Below are 6,356 nucleotides of genomic sequence, written 5' to 3'. Positions count from 1 at the left end.
AGACGGGCCAACCCGTGGTGGGGTGGGTCGGCCCGTGGCGGGCCGATCATTTGGCAAGGCGAGTCGGGTCGACCCGTCAACTTGGCGGGTTGAAAAATTTTCAACCCAACCCAATCCAAGGCGGGTTGTGGATTTGGCGGGCGAACCTGTGAACCCGTCAATTTTTTTTAAAAAAAAAGTAAAAAAATATTTCATATCTTCAACATTTTACTTTGAAAAGATTTCATCAATCAAATGTATCCATAAACATATATTTTAAATATAAATAGATACAAACAAGTACTTATATTGGATAAAAAGGACTATTTTTAAAATTATAATAAGAAAGATAATAAATTGACATAAAACTTAGCTTACATGTGCTTCTCAACCCGCGGGCCAACCCAAGCTCGTCGTGGGCCGACCCGCGTAGGTCGCAGGCCTAGGCAAGTCACCCCATGGCGGACTTAGGTTGATAAAATTCTAACACGACCCACTTAAATTGTTTGACGGGACGGGCCAATTCGACAGACCTAACCTAAATTGACGGCTCTAAAGAAACCAATAGAGGTTTCTAAGTTGAGATCAAATAGTGATAACAATCATATTGATGCATGCATATTTATCTAGTTCTAACTCCTTTTTACAATATCTTTATTATTATATTATGCTAATTTGGTTTGGTAGGAAAATAAAGTTTAGGTAATTAAAAGGTCCGGTTAACCGAACAAGTGGTTCAGTTGATCGATCTTCAATATGAGTCAATCCAGATTCAAATCAAGCAAAAAGGAAATCACAGAGTTCAGTCAACCGAACCTATTTTTAGTTGACCAAACATATTTGGCAAATAAAGATTAGACAAGATCAAATCAAACAGCAAAGGAAGTTTTAATGTTCAGTCGACCAAAGAAGAATTCCGTCGATCGATAAAAACTGATTTCGCAAAAGATACGATTTGGACAGATCATGAACTTGAACGAGAAACCAAGAAAATTTGTATCAAGATTAATTATTAAGTTTTTATTTTATATTTTATTTTATTTAAAAAAAAATATTTAACCTTTGTTAGATTTAAACTTAGTTTTGGGTTCATCAAGAAGGAATTTATAGAATAAGTTTCCAAGTTACGGTGAGTTACAACGAACATTATTAAACTAACCACATACCTAAGACAAAGCTTCCCAAAAATAACCAACCCAAAAAACTTAATACTAAGTTTTGGTGTCTAGTTTATATTTGATTGGGGTAGCTTCCGCTAGATTCACTAAGTCTAGTGCATCAAGTAGAACACATATGATTTAACCTAGACATGGCTTCGACAAAACTTCCTTAGCTTACTATCATCCCAATTCATTCCGATGATAGGTTATTAAGACTGGTTATATATTTTTCATATCTAATGATTCTAAGTTAAACATGAAGAAAGCATGGTATTATAAAGCATAAAATAAACAAACCAAGTAGAAGAATATGCTCTCCCTAAATTAATGATGTGAGTTAATTTTTCCCTCCGCTGAATTACAAATTTGGTATTGTTTATCTAAATAGTAAATCAACTCTTTTGGAATTAAAAGATTTATTATTTCCTACTTTCTTGATCAAATGTGATTTTAAAACCTATGCTTTTGTTGATACAATTTCTCTTGGGTCAAAGTTGATTAGGTTGACTAAGTTTGAGTTTTGATGTTTGACAATATATAGAGATTATAAATGTAATTATCTATTTGGGGAGATTGGTCAAGGCTGACCAATTTAATGTGAAGAAGAGTCAAATAGGTCAATGTTGACCAGATACTTGAATAGGAAATCATAACTGGAGGTTAGGCAAGGGTAAATCCAATGAGAAAGTTGACAGAAGATGAAAATCTAAGTGGATTAGGATTGATTGGACATTTGGTATGAAAAGTTCTGGAGTCACGCCCCAGGTAGTCCCTGCCATAGAAAATTTCGGCAGCATCTCCCTTGTACCAGCGACAATATGAAATTTCCTACAATGCCCTCAGGGCCACATATACCTCGGCCAACATGACCGGAACAATAATAATATATAACAGTACAAATATAGCAAACATCCACACAGTTTAATAGTAACAACTAAACTAAAACAAAGATAAGGAAAACATCATAAAAATCCTACTCATCTACACCCATAAAGCACAAAACTGATATCCTACTCAACTAGACCCATAAAGCCCAAAACTGATATCCTACTCAACTACACCCATAAAGTACAAAACTCCAACATACATCCAAATGAAAATCCATCGCCAAATAACAAAATCATACAATATCCATATGTCAAAAGCTATAAGTCTGATTACATAGTCTAACATAATAAGAAAACGGTAATGTGCAAACTCATCACGACACGTAGTGGTGGGGGACTAGCGACTGGAACCTCCTGACTGGATCAACCTGAAAATATCAACGGAGGAGGGTGTGAGTTTAACACTCAGCGGATACCTAGTTGACATGTATAGTAAATAATAACCAGCAGAAATAAATATGCATACAGTCTCCTGGATATAACATATGGAAAGTGTAAACTGTAAGGTAAGGAGTAACTGTACTAACCAGAACCTGGGTATAGGGATATCAAGGTCGTCAGACCCAAGGTATCATAAATCCTGTATGCATGTCAAACAATGCATTCATCCAATATGCAACATATAAAGTGCAACAACCACAAGCAATAAATGCAAATAATGCATATGATGCCAATAACATGTCCTGGTCACCCCTGACGCCAATCAGCCATCTCACATACGATGGTGAGACCGAGTGGGTAGGGTTGTGACAACCGTGTACTCTGCCATCACTGCTCCTGATGAGTGACCGAGTGAACAGGATGCTGTCGGAGTACACCTATCTTCCTACCCTAAATCATAAGTGGGGGAGCTTAATGCTCTCATCTCCCTGAGATAATCCAGTGGAGGGACCCCTGACGTGCTACCACGCTACGTCACGCTACCCATGAGTGGACCAACGGAGCACTGACAAAGCCATCACTACACCCTGTCTGATATACCACTAACCCATGAGTGGTGGTGTGTGCAGATCCATGTAATTGGCGATGCGCTCAACAATAATGGAGTCGACTATCGCGCAGCAATGCAATCATGCGAGATGGTGCATGACACTAAGCATAGAAATATCCTAATCCTATCTACTTCCATAACAACAAACATGTACCAAAATACGTAGATCAAATAATATGATCTACGTACATAGGTCAGGTATAGTATCTAACTAGTCTGATATATCATAAAGCATGGCATGTCACTATCTCCATTACATACATAACAAACAGGGCATGAACGCTAAACAAGTAACAAACAAAACATGCTCGAAAATAAATAGTGGCATGCCGATACAGATATAAACATAATTATTACTACTTGTTAAAAAATCTACTAAACATATCAACAAGACATATCAAAATAGATAGGTCAAGGTACCCGCCTCAAATGTAGATCGAGCTAATCAACCTCTATGTTGAAGTGCTCATCCCGAATTCGAATCCTGTAATAGTCACATTTAATTTAGCTACATATATATATCATATAGCTAAAATAATTTCTTAATTACCAGAATCCTATTTCGTTCATTTATTCTCGATTAACTAACAATTTGGATCTAACCATAGCTTAGATTAGACCCGACCCTTTAACCCTAAATCAAAACTATCATTACAAGATTACATCCAACACATAATCTATAATATGTATCAACTAAATCCCTACACCTTACCTTGATTTAGCCGCTGTTGTGGCTACTGGAACAAAGTGAGCTACTAGATGGAGTTGTTGCTGGAACCAGGAACACCCCACAACACCCAAATTTCTAGATCCACCGAACAGTACAACCTACTGGAATCAATCAGATCAAGAAGCAATCAAGCAGGGAGATTATTGATCAAGCACAAAATTGGAGATCACGGATCAAATCCACAGCTAAACAATTTGCCTACCTCAAATATCGCCACTAGGACACAACTTCGTGCGGTGACAATTGATCGGAGCCGAAGGTAGAAACCTAGGGCACAAGTGCAGAATAGAGAAAGGACAGTGAGCATAGAGGAAGATCTAAGCCCAAATCCTAACCTAGGTAAACACTTACCTTCAAGATCTTGCTAGGGAACGGTGAGAGATCAGTTTGGGAACCTCGGTGGAGGAGTCTGTGAACTGCTCGGGAAGGAGGAACGAAGGGATTTGTCGGCTGTAGGGCACCGGCGATGTCGGCTTCGACAGTGTCGAGCAGAGACGCGGGCTCGGCACTGCTTGGCTTACTCTTGTGGTGGTCGGAGGTGGGCGTGGACCGAGCTGCCGGCGCTAGGGCAAAGGAAGTCTCGGTCGACAGCGTCGGGCTCGAGCTCTAGGGCAGAGGAGCAAGGGGGAGGGAGACGAGAATCGGGGCAGAGGCTCGGACTTGTCTTGGCCGATTGCTTTTGTACACGGGGGAGGAGGAACGTCGAGTGCGATGACAGTTAAGGAAAAGAAGGAAACGACCGGCGCCGCGTGAGGCTTGGGGGAAGAAAAGAAACGGCGACGGGGAGGAAAATAAAAGAAAAAAGAAAAAGAAATAAAATAAATAAACTTTTCCTCGTTAAAATGGGGCAACCTAAACAGGCTTTCTCCGTACCCATAAATTCGTCCCCTCAAAACCCGGCGTACGAGCTCCGAAAAATTCCCAGAAAATTTCTAAAAATTTCAAAAAATTTCCTTATTATTATTCACCATTTTTCGGTATTTTACATCTGATAAGTGAAGTCATACAGTTGTGAAAGCCATAGTAGTGAAGCTAGACAGAAGAAAAATCATAATGAGTGAAGCTAGGTGAAAACCCTAGTGAGTGAAGCTAATTGGAAAATCCTGGTGAGTGAAGCCAGGTGAAAGTCCTAGTGAGTGAAGCTAGGTAGTCAGGAAGTCCTAGTGAGTGAAGGTAGGCAGTGCAAATTCAGGTGGGTCAAGGTTGACCGGACATCTAGTGTTTAGAAGTCCAAGTGGGTCATGGAGGACTAGGCACTTGGCACGAGTAGAAAAATTCAAGTAGATCGAAGGATTAACTGGACATTTAGTGACAAAGTCCCAGTAAATCAAGGCTGACCAGATGCTAGGCATAAGGGAGTTCCAACAGGTCACAATTGATCAGATGTTGGGATTAAGACTCTAGACTTAAATTAGTCAAGTTAGGGTGGGTCAATCAATCAGTTGATCGATTGAACTGCAACCTAATTGATCAGTTGATCGATTAGGGGAGTTTCACAAGCAATGATAGTCCAATCAATTAGTCGATCGATTGGGACTACACCAGCTGATCAATTGGAGGTCGCTCACACGAAGAGCACAGCGTGCTCCCCAATCAATCAGTCAATTGATTGGGATATTCCAAATGATCAGTCGATCAATTAGGGTTGATTCTCTCACAATGACGTGAGGAAGCTAGAATTGATTGGTCAATCAATTTTGGGATCTTTTGTGAAAGCACAGAAGATTTCTGGATCGATTGGCCAATCGATCCAACTACTCCCAATCGATCACCCGATCGATTGAGATATGACCATTGTACTGGTTGTGACTTTTGGATGACTGGGATTGCTCAAATCTTACATGACAATCGATTGGAAGTAAGTTAATCGATTGGGAGTCCTAGATCGCGGAGTATAAAGGCGACAGTGAGGTTTAAAAACAGGGGGTGCTAACACACGATTCTCTCCGCCTCTTTACACTCATCATTGTCGATTCTTGAAGGATCTTGGGGAAAAGTGTTATTGCACTTCTAAGAGTCAAGAGGCATTCTCAAGCTACATGAGATCAAGAAAGAAGAGGTTTTATTTGTATTTGTGTACAATTTACTTCTTGCTTTGAGTTGTATATTTGTGTGAGTGTTGTAAAAGGTTTCTCCACCTCCGATTATTCTAAAAAGGAGGGTTTATATAGTGGAGAGTGTGCTTAGTGTGTGAATCCTTGGATTATGTTAGAACCCTTGGCAGCCAACTCGAGGGAGTGAATTGCCTGAAAAATAATACCTTTCCCGTTCTTTTCAACTCTAATTAAAAGAAATAATAATGATAAATTAAAATAACAACTAGAAAGAAGATACACAAGTTTTACTTGGTTACAACCTAGATAGTTGTTAATCCAAAATAAGTAAAAACACAATAAAAATCTCTGAAAGTGGAGAAGCCTCTTACACTAGTTGAAAAAACTCAAACAGTTGCTAGGAAATGATTACCAGAGTTGATATTAATTTCTTAGGTCCAGGGATCTTTTTATAGCTCCTGGGAAACTTTATCTGATGCTGGAAGGTGACCCCAACAAGATGGAAGGCGCCTCTAGCAAGGTAAGTACAGACAAAACTTTATCCTCTTACAACGA

This window comes from Zingiber officinale, chromosome 4B (assembly GCF_018446385.1).
Source record: "Zingiber officinale cultivar Zhangliang chromosome 4B, Zo_v1.1, whole genome shotgun sequence".
NCBI lineage: Eukaryota > Viridiplantae > Streptophyta > Magnoliopsida > Zingiberales > Zingiberaceae > Zingiber > Zingiber officinale.
This window is presented reverse-complemented; position numbering follows the sequence as displayed.